The sequence below is a fragment of the Zootoca vivipara genome, chromosome 5 (genome assembly GCF_963506605.1).
Source record: "Zootoca vivipara chromosome 5, rZooViv1.1, whole genome shotgun sequence".
NCBI lineage: Eukaryota > Metazoa > Chordata > Lepidosauria > Squamata > Lacertidae > Zootoca > Zootoca vivipara.
The window spans coordinates 16,298,570-16,314,526 of record NC_083280.1 but is presented as its reverse complement, the minus strand read 5'-3'; the positions used below and the strand labels follow the sequence as shown (position 1 = coordinate 16,314,526).

The 15,957-nt window shown below is 41.1% G+C and overlaps 1 protein-coding gene across 16 annotated transcripts in view; it reads right to left on the bottom strand.

Moving 5' to 3' along the window:
• MECOM (MDS1 and EVI1 complex locus) overlaps nt 1-15,957 on the bottom strand; it is a 490,680-nt gene that overhangs the window by 133,857 nt on the left and 340,866 nt on the right. The gene's annotated exons all lie outside the window — the stretch shown is intronic.

Below are 15,957 nucleotides of genomic sequence, written 5' to 3'. Positions count from 1 at the left end.
ATCTGTCCTTCCAGGGAGCACTCAGGGCTGATTTCCTTAAGAATGGATAGGTTTGATCTTCTTGCAGTCCATGGGACTCTCAAGAGTCTCCTCCAGCACCATAATTCAAAAACATCAATTCTTCGGCGATCAGCCTTCTTTATGGTCCAGCTCTCACTTCCATACATCACTACTGGGAAAACCATAGCTTTAACTATACGGACCTTTGTCGGCAAGGTGATGTCTCTGCTTTTTAAGATGCTGTCTAGGTTTGTCATTGCTTTTCTCCCAAGAAGCAGGCGTCTGGCTGCATATAATTGTCAAGTCAACTTGCAGCAGCTTAGCTATTTATATACCTGCCTAATTTAGTAGCAAATTTATAAAGCAACTGTCTCCTTGAATCCATAGTAAAGCCAAAATAAACAGTTATATTAAGGAATATTCAGATTTATGATGCAGCTTGCTTAAAGATGGATAAGGATTGTATTAATTGTAACATGGAACATATGACACGACCATTTGGTCAATAAATTTACAATTCCATCTGACACTTTTATTCTGTTACAGCTTCCAAGGAGTACCTTTCGTGCTCCCTCACACAACCCTATCGCACTGTTAATTAGTTTAATTTATAAACCTCTGCCTGGCCTTGTAACATACATTCAATATATATTAAACCATAAAATTTAATGTTAAATTAATGTTAAATTAAATTACAAGCTTACTATCACATATCTTAATGTCCAGTTATTACAAAATCTAAAAAAGTTTAACTGAGGAAGTGTGCATGCACACAAAAGCCCATACCTATGACAAACTTAGTTGGTCTCTAAGGTGCTACTGGAAGGATTTTTTTATTTTGTTTTGACTATGTCAGACCAACACGGCTACCTACCCAGGGTAGGTAGGGCGCCACGGCGCCGGCCTGCCAGGGGGGGGCGCTGGCCGCTCCACCGCACAGCAGCGCCCTCGGCAGCAGCGCTGCGTGCTAAGCTCACCCGCCTGCCCGTCGCGCAGCAGCGCCCTCGTCAGCAGCGCTGTGCACTAAGCCCGCCCTCCCGTCGTGCAGCAGCGCCCTAGGCAGCCCCACTGTGCGCTGAGCCCGCCCGTCGTGCTGGAAAACATGGCAGTGGGGGGCGCCGGAGGGATCCATCGCACCAGGGCACCAGAGGTGCTTAAGACGGCCCTGTACCTACCTGTCCAGTTATTGAAATATAAGGAGGGGGGAGGGCTGTCCTCTATAGCAGGAGTTCCCAAACTATGGGGGATTTGTTCAGGTGACCCATGGCATGTCTGAGAACACTTACAATTTGAATTCTATGGAATTGAAACTGTAATAAAATAAAACAAAACACAATATACAATATAAAGCAGGCATCTCCAATCTGCGGCCCTCCAGATGTTTTGGCCTACAACTCCCATGATCCCTAGCTAACAGGACCAGTGGTCGGGGAAGATGGGAATTGTTGTCCAAAACATCTGGAGGGCCGCAGTTTAGGGGTGCCTGATATAAAGAAACAAACAAGAATAAAATAAGAAATACAATACAGTCATACCTTGGGTTACAGACACTTCAGGTTGCGTCTTTTCAGGCTGCGCACTGCGCGGACCCGGAAATACCCGAACGGGTTACTTCCGGGTTTCGGCGCTCACGCATGTGCAGAAACACTACATCGCGCTTTGCGCATGCTCAGAAGCACCAAATAGCAACGCATGCGTGCGCAGATGTGGCACTGCAGTTTGCGAATGCTGCAGGTTGCAAACGTGCCTCCCATACGGATCACGTTCACAACCCGAGCGTCCACTGTATAAGAAACAAAATATGCAATAAAAATACAATTAAAAACTACACAGCATCTAGCACAATGCATTACAATTGCCTCAGCAATTTTCAATGCTCAAGTTTGGCAGCTGCTCTAGAGGAGAAAACTGCTATATCTAGAGGGTGATTACACAGTCATATTATTTAATTCCATTTATGCACTCAGGAATAAAACTAAGTTCACAATCTGGAGGTGTTCCTTATCTATGCTACCCCCATGGCCAATTTACCCACTGTATATCATAATCCAAATACTTTAGCCATCCTTTTATTTACACAATCAGAGTAGCTAGATTTTTCTTCTACGTATATTTTTCCACCCTTGCAATACTTCTTTTTCTGTCATATTTTGTGAATCATTTTTGTAATGAAATTAATCTGGAATATTTCACATGTCACTATCATAAATAGATCCATATTTGGGTGAATTGACAACTGAGGAGTGTTCCATAGTTGTGGAACAGCTACTGAAAAAGTTTTCTTCATGCCTGAAAGCTTTTCTGTGCGCATCAAATGCTACACTAAATGAGGCCTAGTTCTGTGATATTCAAACCTTTCGATGTATATGGGGTTTGAAATAATATTTTAAGGATAATCTATAATCAAAGGTTCCAATAGATGTGGTTTTCCGAAGCCACATATGCCACGCTTATGCCACCCTGAGGCCTTCACCTAATCTGAAATATTGCAAGTGATTTATTAGGCCTTGAGAAATAAGGGCAGTAATGGGACTGCTGACGGAGCCTTAGCGATTCTGTTTCTAATATGGTGCTGTTTAATATACTGTATTTCTTCTCCTAGAAGATATTAATTTAGTTTTTGAAATGTTCATTGCTAAGATTAAACATAGGTTTTTGAAATGTGTTCATAGGCAATTTATGCAGGCATACCACCATACTCTTCTCTGGGTGCAAGGAACACTAATTTGAAAATGATTTATATGCCCCTTTGTATAGTACATCCATTGCCCTATCGAAAAAGGTTTTCCTCTGACATAACACTGGGATCCTCTCATATATTAGAAGTACAGCAGCATTAGAAACTCTTTGCAAAATTTATGAGGCTGTCTGTTCACAAGGTAAGGCTGACAGGAATTCTGGAGGTTTTAGCTAAAAGGGCAGGAAAACATTGATCCTTGATTAACAACCATACACATGTTTATAAAAGGGGGTGGGGATCATAAAAACAAAAGAAAAGCAGACACTATCTTCTGTCACTCAGACAGGACTGGCCCAAAACATTTTGCTACCTGAGGCAACTACTCAAGATTGCAAGATGTCAGGGGCTGGCAGGTGTGTGGAGGTGGCGGGGGTGGGGTGTCTGGGGCTGGCCTAGGAGCAGGGACCAGTGATTTATGGAGTTGCTGCTTCTCATGAGGCAGAAGTCAGGGAAAGGAGAAGAGGAAAGGGTTGGAGCAATCAAAGAGGAAAGCTGGATGCAGGACATGTAAGAAGCAGAACAAGGGGTTGTCCAGGCGAGGGGGGAGTCAGCTGAATACCTGCCACCCACCCACCCCACTATCTCCAAGAACCAGGAAAGAGCAGTGATGACTTCCATGTAGGGGAGGCCTCAGGATACATGTGTGCTCCCTATCAGAGCAGGGTGCATAAGCTGGTTGGGGGGGGGGGTGTTCAACTGCTCTGCGGGGCCTGGACCTGGGAACAGCTGCCTAGACGCTAAAAGTGCATGCACACATGGACTACTGCAATGCGCTCTACATGGGGCTACCTTTGAAGGTGACCCAGAAACTGCAATTAATCCAGAATGTGGCAGCTAGACTAGTGAGTGGCCACCGGGACCACATAACACCAGTCCTGAGAGACCTACACTGGCTCCCAGTACGTTTCCGAGCACAACTAAAAGTGTTGGTACTGACCTTTAAAGCCCTAAACGGCCTTGGTCCTGTATACCTGAAGGAGCGTCTCCACCCCCATCATTCAGCCCGGACACTGAGATCCAGCACCGAGGGCCTTCTGGCGGTTCCCTCATTGCGAGAAGTGAGGTTACAGGGAACCAGACAGAGGGCCTTCTCGGTAGTGGCACCCACCCTGTGGAACACCCTCCCAGCAGATGTCAAGGCAATAAGTAACTATTTTACTTTTAGAAGACAACTGAAGGCGGCCCTGTTTAGGGAAGTTTTTAATGTTTGATGCTGTACTGTTTTTAATATTCGGTTGGAAGCCGCCCAGAGTGGCTGGGGAAACCCAGCCAGATGGGCGGGGTATAAATAATAAATTATTATTATTATTATTATTATTATTATTATTATTATTATTATTATTATTATATCTGTGTGCCTTAGGAGCTGTTGCAAGTGCACCCTTTTGTCAATGAAGAATTAACTATCCAATGCCTGCCTGCCTTGGCTGGGTGGGCTCAGGACATGACCCATCTCCCAAGACAAGAGCTAATTAGTAATAGGACAGCATTCTCCATCACATCTGAGAATATCAGGCCACCTCAGAGGGTGCAGGGCAGGCTGTGTGCTGCACACAACTTCAATCACACCCCTAGCATAGGTTTAAATCTTCTCCAAAGAATCCTTAGAATTTGAGATTGTACGGTGCTGGGAACTGTAGCTCTGTGAGGGATAGACTACATTTCCAGGATTCTTTGGGGGAGGTCATGTGCTTTAAATGTACACAGCAGATGTGACCTCGGTTTCCAGCACCTTGCCACCAACCCCCAGCAGCTGGTACTTGCGGCAGCCACTTCACTGTGCCTAATGAATGGTGGGAACGGCCCTGCACCAAAGACCCCAAGCCTATGCAGAAGCTTGGCCACCTATGTTTATAAAATGCGTGGCAGTGGGGCAGGATCTCTCACGCTCTGTCTTACCACCTTGTATTTTCTGTAATGTGTAAATCCCCAACAATCCCCAATATGCATGATCTTTACCCTCTGATTTTGGGGGGGTGAGATTGAACACTAGTCAGTTACACAGCAATCCAACTACATATACATATATAGGCTACTATTTGTGCACTGCAGTAACACAGCAGAGGCAGCCTCTCCTTTTTAAGTATGGCAAGAATTGCTATATGGCTGGCGCAGCACCAGAGGAATAAGAAGTTGCTATGACTTGTCTCAATTATGACATTTCAAAAAGATCCTTAATTGATAGGCTGGAAGGCAAGCTGGTCACACATTTTGCCAACTGGGAGATCACTTTCACCAGAAAAAGACATACAATTTCTGTTCCTGCCTGCAATGATATATTTGATTTGAAATCATTTCCTCGGCCTGTGTCTTGAGGGGTAATGTGACTTTGCCTTTATTTATCTTTCTTTGGGGACTATAGGAAGTTTAGGCTCATGAAAGTAGGAGACTGATAGCAGTTAAGCTAGGCAGAGCATTGACAGGGGGCCTTCTGAACTCCTTTACAATTCATGCCACTTCCAATACATCTTGAGACACATGATGCACCCATAGTTCAGAAAAATAGCTAGCTTTTCAGTATGCTGGTGAGAGTGCTTTGGTTCTATTTTCTGTCCTGACTGGCACTCCATTACGTTTCGGATAGAATTATTTAAAGTAACTCCAGGAAAGCACAAGATATACTGTGGGTGCTGTATAAGTGCCATTCATGCAATACTTTGCAAGGTTCAATTTGTAAGCACATGGCCCTTCTTTGAATAACTGCTATTGGCTCGATTCCTGTGAAATGTAAGTTAATGAATGCCCTCACCACTGATCTGTGAGCTCTTGAATTGGATATACAGTAAGTTAGTACAGTGTGCATGCATTCACTTGGCAAGGTGCTCATTTGTAGTGGTGAAGATACGGTAAGCTTTCCGCATCCCAGTTATCTTTTTCCTTTAAAATCTTTCCACATTCTCCTCACCACTTGACAAGGTGGTGCAGGTGGCTGACTCACCATGTGCTTACATGCACACTATACAGGCCTGTATTCATGCTACATTCACAAGAATGCTTCTCGAGAGAAGAATGATGGGGGAAGGTTGCCAGATAGATAGATAGATAGATAGGTAGGTAGGTAGATAGATAGATACTTTATTGTCATTGGACTTTAAATAGTACAATGAAATTGAATGCCCTCCCTTAAAAACAAAAACAAAACAAAAACACAATTACAGTCATACACATGCATACACATCCCCCTATTCTGTTACACTGTCTTTGTTTAAAGTTGTGGCTTCCAAAGTTTTTACAGTGCTGGAGCCCCACCCCACCCCAATTCAAAAATATATCATATCAATTTAATAAAGAGAAAGGGAGCTTCTTGTCCTCAAATCATATGTGTTGTCCCCATGTGCTTTTCTAAACATATGACAAATGTAGACTTTTAGAACTTATTAGACAACATGCTCTGCTGTGGGAAACACAGGTCGCATGCATGTTTCTTTATACGGTACAAGACCAGGCAGCAGCTCAAACGAAATGAAAATGCTCTCATTCTGACAATGCAATCCCATGCATGTTTACTTGAAAATATATCCCACTGCATTTATTCAGTGGGACCTGCTCCTAGGTCATCTCTGGACACAGAACTCTGAATAAAGAAACAAAATTCAGAGTTTGATAATACCTATATTAGGTCCAGCCCAAATCACAAAATAGTGAACAAACTTCCACAAACTAGATGTTACACAAAGCAGCAGGTGGGAGGATATGGCGAAAAACAAAAAGTGCTGGATGTTGAAGCCATGGGCTCTGCATTTAGACTAAGTCCCAAGATGGAGACTGGAGACTGAATGGGTCTATGCTAGCTGCTTACAGGTATTAGGTTATGTCTGGTTTTCCCAGATGGAAAAGCAATGGCCAACCCCTATTTTTAATACATGTTTGAAAACTCTGAATATGTTTCATAATATTGCTTCTATACAGAGAGCTGAATGCTAAACATTAATTATAGACATGTACAATCTTGATGGGTCTAGGAGGGTAGGAAAAGCAATTATCCACAGCCATGTGCAATCTTTATCTGTATCTCATCTTCAGTGTAGAAAACAGAATATATTCAATGGGTAAGATTCAACATCCCACCAACAGACATGGCATTTCCCCTTCCTGTCCTTGCACCTCCCCCCTGCAGCCCCCCCCCAATAAGCTCTTGAGGGTTTACCAACCATCTGCAGCAGAGTTTGGAGGCGCACAGGGGCAGGGGAGGAAAGTCCTGTCCTGTATGTGCAAGCAATTGCTTTTTAAACTACACGGTACATATATGAAAATATTTGGGATGCTTACACAGCTTGTGACCTGGGAAGCTGACTGCTGCCAGGCTGACATACTGGCCTGTGAGGAATTCACTAAATATCCTGGGTTTGCTTTTTATCCAGGACTTCAAAATCTGGGAGGTAGTCTAGCCTCTTATACACAACATATCGCTGCATTCAGCTTACTGGGTCACAAATTGTGCAGGTCTGCACTGGGATAATGTCAACTTGCACACTCTATGACATCGAGAAAGAATCTAAAGGTTAGTATGTGAACATAATTCTTTTATTTTTAGGAATGGGAGCACTGCTTCCTTATAATATTTGTTTTGCATTTGAATAGCTGTGAGCCACTTATTATGAATTTGCATTGAGGTGGTTTTAAACACCTCCAAAGTGTAGCTCTGAATGTTAAGGCATAGGCCAGTAAGTTAAGTTTTTATGGTCCATTACAAATTAACCATAATTGGGATTTGAGGCAGGAACAATGGTGCAATTTCTCAACAGTAATTCAAACAGAGCCCTGTAGTTAGTGGTTATGAAACATAACCACACATTTTCAACTCTTCTTTATTTACTGTACCTCTGTGTTGGAGTGTGTGTGTGTGTGTGTGTGTGTGTGTGTGTGTGTATTTCCCCTCATTTATTCAAGGCATGCTGTCCCTCACCACATATTATTTGCTAAGAATAAGGAATCCAAACGTATGACACTTGAGAAGTACAATGTGTCTACATTTAGTGAAGCCAAATGCCTGTCTTCAGCTTTTAAGAGGTAGAAATTATTCTGAGGAACCCATTTGACATGGTATAAAAAGCCAATGGTGGGTGCTGTTATTAAGAGAGGAAGCAGTTATGGAGTTTTTGCACATGAATCCATGGAAACTTTCTTTTGGGTGCTCAAAAGATTATAATGTCTCACTTTCACAGCTTCCTCGAGCCCTTTCTTTTAGGACAAAGATGGTTGGCAGCCCTACAGACTGGCTAAGTCAACTTTAGAAGAGAGCAGCCAATTCAAGATTTCCCAATCAGTATTATGCCCATTTATTTTTAACCTCATTATTAAAGCTCCTCATGAAACATGGTTGACAGCTAAATTTGATCCCTTTTACCTGCTACTGTTAACTATTTTCCATTCTCCTTCAACACACACACATAGTTACTGTTTCATTACAAAAGAACAATAAATTTCCTTTCAGGGTAAAGTAAGGGTGTAATGACTAATGTATTGCCCATCCTGTAGAAGACCTAATATTTGCCAAATCAATTAAAAGAAACCACTCTAGAGAAATACGGATGTCTTGCATTTGGATCACATCAGATATAATGTGGCTTAATTCCAAGGCTGGCATATCGCCCTCATTGGCATCTAACAGTTTATTCCAATCCAGAGAGTTTGGCTTATGACTTTTAGACAAATGCATCCTAGAAGCTTAAGGCCAGATGTGGTTTCCAGTGATTTATCACTTTCCCATTTCTCAGAACATGAAACCAAAAGACTAAATGCAGGACACTTTCGTTGGTACAGTGAGGGGGAGGGAGGTTGGGGGGGTATTTTTGTTGTTTTGCCACTCATTTTGTGTTTTTGTTTTCCACCTTCTTCTTTTAAAAAAAGGAGAATGGTAATCAATAATAAGCAGCAGGTATAAAAGTGCAACACTGCTCACTTGCATCGCACTCAGAAGAAAATATGTTGACTCTCCTGGGGTTAGTACACTATAGCTTTTGGATCTGAGAGTGCAACACATTTTGGCTAATATATAGATCAGCTAGGGAAACTATTCTCAAGAGGCACAAACACTTGCAAAATATATTGTGAGATACACTTTAACACTTTCAAGTGTGTGTCAACACCTCTGCACAAAGGATGCCATTTAATTCTGCATAGATTTTTATAGTTCTGTAGAATCACCTTTGAATGGATTGGGGAATCCAGCATTTATCATCAGAGGTTTGGAATGATTCAATTTTGGACGATGTGCGGCCATGTCCACTGCATTCATAAAGTCTCTACAGTCATCAGAACTGGATGCATTCCAGTAAGTTTATCACTAGAATCCAAGAATTAATTATGAAATGGGGAACAGAAGTTCAGCATGTGTCCTTCTAGAAAGCTGTGCTCTACCAAACCTTTTCTGCGCTAGAATTGTTTCTTTCTTTCTGCATCCACACTCAAACAAATGATCCTAAAACAATTATATCTATTTTAAAGCACTGCATATGCTGGTCCCTGCCTCTTTAACTGTCCTTATCAACATGATAGAAGTTGGGTCTGTACCATTTCATACCGGTGTGGGTATAGATTTGCACGTTAAGATGCTCTCCCACAATAAAAGAAATACCTATCTACATGTAGAGAACAAGCGCATCAGGCTAACTGCAAGGTACGGTTTTAAATTGGGAAGAACTTTCAGACATGTTATTCCACACCTGTACTCCCAGCTGGCACAGACCCAAATTACTTATCAACCTGAACATTTATGGGAGGAATCAACTAGCTTACTCAGTGCTAGTTGAAAGACAAAAGTAATCCAGGATTTACACAAACGCTGAGGACATTCAGCTGCTTTGTCAGATTTTTTTTTTCTTGAATCTCCTATTATTCTGAATGTATAGATCAGCAGCTGGTTCCCTGATAAATTGCTGGATAGAATCCTATTCCTTAATGCACAGCGGTCTTACAAATGATAACTCTGTCATTTAACAGCTACCTAATGTACAACATGCAAGGATGTGACTTTCAGACTTTTGCAATTCTATTAAATGGATAGATCTAGTTACAGGTAGGCAGCCGTGTTGGTCTGACGTAGTCAAAACAAAATAAAAAATTCCTTCCACTAGCACTTTAGAGACCAACTAAGTTTGTCATTGGTATGAACTTTCGTGTGCAAGCACACTTCTGAAGAATGCATGCACACGAAAGCTCATACCAATGACAAACTTACCGTAGTTGGTCTCTAAGGTGCTAGTGGAAGGGAAGGGATTTTTTTAAGTGGATAGGGTCATCATTATATTATAATATCTATAAAAACTCAGCAAAGTTCCCATTTGCAACTAAGTACATTATAGCATATACTAGATTTGAACAAACCACCAATTTTTATTGCTAATCTAATTAACTAATTAGTTGTGTCAAATATACAATAGTTTGGGACATATCTGCCCTTGCTGTACCCTTATAAGGAGCAATGTTATTATTTTACAAAAGATGAAGGTAAGAGCTGATAGACAGCTGAAGACTAAATCTGTTGCTAAAATGAGGTTTGAACCCCCAGGTTCATGATCCATTTTTTAATTTCATTTTCAACAGTCTAAATATTTATTTTTGCCACTTAAACTTCCAGACTTGCATAGGATTTCTGATTATCTCCTATCATCATTGCTGATAGGCCTTTACCTGCTTTAGCACCAGATTTTCCCAGACTATTCACTAGGCTTGGTATTCTTGATCCATTATGAACCATTTGAATGTAGTCAAATGCTCTAACCATCTGCCCTTCATGTAGCTTTCTAATACAGATGACAACAATCAAATTTGTTAATACATGTGACAATAATCAACCACGTGTAGAGCAGCCTACACATGAAAAATAAGTCAAGGAGGGACTGCTGATCAAGCCTCCAGTTACAAGCAGGCTGCATTTTGCGGGCTTCTTAGGGACTATCACATTTTGTTGGCATTGAAATTATTGGAAAATGAATACAAGAAATCTGGTTTTCTTCTATAGAAGAACAGGTGCTAAGGCAGCAGAGGTCAAGAAATGTCATGTAAACCTGCAGAAACCATTCAACTAAAAACAAAATGGTGTGGACAATATGCAGTCTGATTGATTAATGCTACATTGCTGGCGTTTTCATCAGGCTGCCATGACAAATTTGCTACACTCTTCAGAGATAAGATAGCTTAGGCTAGTCTCTATTTGACAGAAAGAGTGGCAGAGTCTAAACAGACTGCTTTTCCTCACCTAATTTGATTAATTTCTGATTAGGGTGTCAAAGGTAGTCTAGATTCCCCTTGGATTTCTTAGTACTTTCTATTCTGGTTTAGTAAACATGATTTTGGAAGATTAAAAAAACATTAATTCTAGTGCTGTGGTTCCCGACGTGGGGCATACACCCCATCATAGCTGCCAAGTTTTCCCTTTTCTCGCGAGGAAGCCCATTCAGCATAATGGAAAATCCCTTTAAAAAAGGGATAACTTGGCAGCTATGCATCCCATAGGAGAGCAATTTGATTTTTAAGGGGGGCAATTTGAGAATGAGTTATTAACAGTGAATGACCTTTTATGTTTCCTCCACATGAAAAGGAGTTCACTTTTTGAATCATAAGAATTATATGTCATGTGGGGGGGGGGGCATCAGGATTTTAGAGATGCTTAGGTGGGGCATGGCCAAAAAAGATTGGGAACCACGGTTAGTTGTTTTTGAACATAGTACTGACAGAGAACTCTTTCAACATTAGTCTGTTAAAAAACCTGTTAACATTACAATAAATTCTGGGGATAGAGGAATGTCATTTGCCTTTCAGTTTCAGGGAACTCTTGTCCACAGTTCCTGCCTTTTTGTGTAGGAATTTGCATTACACATTTGGGAAACTTCTGTCTTCCAAACACTAGCTTGGCCCAACTAGCTCAGCCCATAGCAGTTTGTCTAAAAAATTGTATGGGCAAACTAAATAAAGCAGCTATCATAGTCTAAAAAGGTCCATTGATTTAAATGAGTCTACTCTGTACATGACTTAGTTGGATATGTTAATTAACTGAACCTTCATTTCATGTGCAAAAATCAATCTTCATTAAAATTTATGAAAATAAATAGAGAAAAAGGATGACTGAACATTGGAATAATAAGTATAGTACAAAACATCTCTGGCTTTTCTTCTTTCATACAAAAAAATAAAAATGGGTTGAAATTTGTTAAGGTACAAAATGGTGGCATGAATTGGACCCACTAGAATTCTTAGAAGCACGTCAGGCTGGGAGTAGGTTCATAGCTGTCAAGTTTTCCCTTTTCTCGCGAGGAAGCTTATTCAGCATAAGGAAATTTCCCTTTAAAAAGGGAGAACTTGACAGCTATGAGTAGGTTGCTTGACCAAGGCCATTCAAGGGGGACTCAGTTCACCTAAATTTAATAGGAAAACTACAAATGCTATCAAGTGTGCCATATGGATTCCCACTCCCGCCCACCCCACCCCCACTCAGTTATCCATGTGTTTGGACCAACACTGGCAGAAAGCAGCATGAATACAGCATAAAAGTAGGGAGGGAAGGATGAATTCCATCTCTATCTTTATTCCATTTGAGAAGTAAGGCAAGACAGCTAAATGAGTAAATTCAGTTAGAATCTTAAACTCCTAATCATTCTTAGTATGAGAGGAACTGCAGAAACATCAGACACACAGGACCTCCTTCATCTCCACATTCACAGCCATAGCCAACTGAGGCTATAGTAAAAAAACAAAACAAAAAACACCTAAGTGACTGCCACTGAAAAATTAATTTCAAGTGAAACACAAATAGCCAAATTAAACATTACTTTCTGTGTAATTAAACAGAAGATTGGGTAGGATGAAGAGTTTAAGTAGCTTCCAATACTTGTTTTTTCATTAAGCTGGCTCTCGCTGGTGGTAACATCCCGAGTGGATTTCTGCTCAGGGTGCTCTTGCTTCAGAAATGCAAGAAGGTGATGTTCAGCTATTTGTTCCCCATTCCTCCTGCAGATCTCACTATTCCCTACACTTCGGGAAAGTCTCCCAACCATTCAGAGAAGATTTTTAGGGATACTGGGGGTTGTAAGAAAAGATAAAATTGCCTCTTTTCTGTTGTACTAGCAGGAATCCGTCAATGGACCAGAAGTCTTCTGTGGATGGAAGGATCCCTTCCATTGTAGGAGGCAGAGCCTGCATGCAACCCACTTAACCCACTTAACTTTTTGAATGTTTCACAGGCTTCACATATGTTATCTCAGATACCGGCACATCAACCCTATAAAGCAAGTCACTATAATGATCCCCATACTGCAGTTGTGGGTGTTGGGGTGGGGGTTAAGGCTGAAGGATAGCTGCTTACCTAAGGTCACCTGCTGAGCCTATGGGGACATCTTCTTTCACAACTCATACACTTCTAGACATACCACTACACCAGATCTCAAAATCTATCATTCGTACCACAATCATGGTGAATTTGGGGCTTGGAGTATGTAAGAGCTTATGCAAAGAACAAAATCTAGCAAAGAAGGCAAAGAAAATCATTAGCAGGTTTCAAATTAATTAATGTAAAAGCTGCTCTCCCTGTCAGCGAGTAATTAGAAACAGGCTCTGTTCTTATAGCCCCATAACAGCCTGCCATTCCCACTATCAGACAATGCCAAACCACGTCCATATGGTCGTCTGACCAGTCATGTGACTTTTAATACCCACACGATGGCACTAAAATGGCCTATTAGATTTACAGTGTCATTAACCTTCGAAAATAAAATGAGAGTCTGCTCTGGTGCAAAAAAAGAGGGGGGAAGAGAGAGAGAGACAAAAAATATGCTTGACTGCTGTTGGGTTTCGGGTAACCAGAGTGTGAGGAAATGCTGACAGGGGTCACTGTGGTATAATCTTTCATTCGGCCCCAAAGCTGTCACGCCTTCCCCAGATGTCTAAAGCACAGATATAAATTTTCATTATCCAGCAGAAAAGGGGCAGAGGTACACCAAATGAATTTTTTACCAATCAAATTAGAGCTCATTGCCACATTAAGTGGAAACACTAATATTGTGAAGTTTTCTTGTGGTCATTTATCTATCTCGGTCCAAGTGTAGGAAGTCACCCCACCGAAGCTGAAAAAGGGTTCCCCCTCAAAAAAAAATCAAATTATAGTTTGTATAATTGCGTTCCAGTCACAATAAAATTGAATAAGGGAAAAAAATCCTATTAGAAAAGAACTGGGCTTTATCACAGAAACAAGATTTTTCTGCTTATTTTTAGATTTTAAAAATATATAATAATATTTCATACCACTGAAGTCGAATAAAGATAAATAATTGTTATTTTAATTATCTAAAAACAATTAATAGAAATTCCAAATTATTTTCAAGTTTACCTTACATAAATTCCTTTAAAACCTTAGTTAAAAAAACAACAAAAGGTAGAGATTTAAGCATATGCCTAAATATTCCATTGAACTCAAGGGGAGCTAAAGTACTTTTTGGACATGCATGCATACCAGACTTCTCCTGACATAAGGACACAAGAACTGCCCAGCAGGATCAGATGGTCAGACCAAAAATCATCTAGCCCAATATTCTGTCTCCAAAAGTGGCCAGCCAGATGCTTCTGGGAACTTCAGAGGCAGGGCATGTTGGTCACTGTCATCTTTTGTCTTTGTCTTCTGGCATTCAGAAGCATAAAGGTAAAGGGATCCCTGACCATTAGGTCCAGTCGTGACCGACTCTGGGGTTGCGATGCTCATCTCGTGTTATTGGCCGAGGGAGCCGGCGTATAGCTTCCGGGTCATGTAGCCAGCATGACTAAGCCGCTTCTGGCGAACCAGAGCAGCGCACGGAAAAGCCGTTTACCTTCCCGCTTGGAGTGGTACTTATTTATCTACTTGCACTTTGACGTGCTTTTGAACTGCTAGGTTGGCAGGAGCTGGGACCGAGCAACGGGAGCTCACCCCGTCACAGGGATTTGAACTGCCAACCTTCTGATCAGCAAGCCCTAGGCTCAGTAGTTTAACCCACAACACCACCTGCGTCCCATTCAGAAGCATATTGTCTCTAAATAAAGAGAGCTTCCATTTTTATAATGGCTAGCTCATAGCCACAATAGACATGAATTCTGTGAAGGGATATGTTCTACCCTCTAAAGGCTTTGGCCGAGCCCTCTTGCACGTCCTTGGTCATAATATCTGAGAGCCGCACATATTCTAAATAGAAGGTGCATAAACCGGAATTATGGTGGAATTATAGTAACTTGCCATTTTATTTTCAGTCTCATCCCAAATTAAGCTGCAACTGAACTTTTTTGTTATTTCAGCCACAGTTGACTAAAAAAAGGAGATCCTCTGTGAAATTTGTCATGAGTAATTGCCAGCATGGAATTTGCCTTTGCCATTGTGCACTGAGCTGATACTTCAGTGAATCTTCTACTACGTCATTAAGATATCTTCTAGAGCAACCAAAACCAGAAGTGTACAAAATCTGACACTTAGGAAAAAGTTATGTGATAGAAGTTTATAAAATTATAAGATCATTAAAAGTACATAGACATTAACTCTTATCAGTCATAGATCTTGGAGTAAGCATGCTGCTTCCCATCCTATTTGACTTCCTTTAAAAACTATTAATGCTCTGCATCTTGAAGATTGTAATAACAGAGAAAGGACAAGTACATGCCGGCCATGGCTTTAGTCACGGCACTCAGCTATCTATTTAGCTGGTATTGAGTTCAAAAAGAATTGACCTTATCTTATGAACTTCCTTCACTTCAATGTGACAGCAAATCAATAAGTTAGTAGATAAGGTTACAACCTGTCTGTTACATTTTATTGGGACAGGTGTATAACTTTAAGAAGCTGAAATGTAAATACTGCTTCCCAGGTCAAAGGCTGTGATGGCTCTACTTATGGTACATTTTCTTGAAAAGATATCAAAAGCTTTTTTGTGGATGTGGAGTTGAAGGGACTATGTTGGGCTACACAAGTAACCAGGTTGAGGAGGCTGAAGTAAGAAGCAAGCAAGCAAGTGCAGGATATAGCATACATAACATTACGTGGAAGGACTTGTTTGTATGCCATTATCAGTGCACTATCAGTGTGATGAGAAGGAGCCATAGTTCAGTGCTATAGCACAGTGGTCTTCAGTTGGTGGGTTGAGACCAATGTGTGGGTAATGGCCTGATCGAAGGTGGGCCACAACAGCAGCACTACCACCATGCAAATATATGGTAAAAGATTAAGAAATGAGTTCCCAAATGCATGTTTGGGTTAAAAGTGT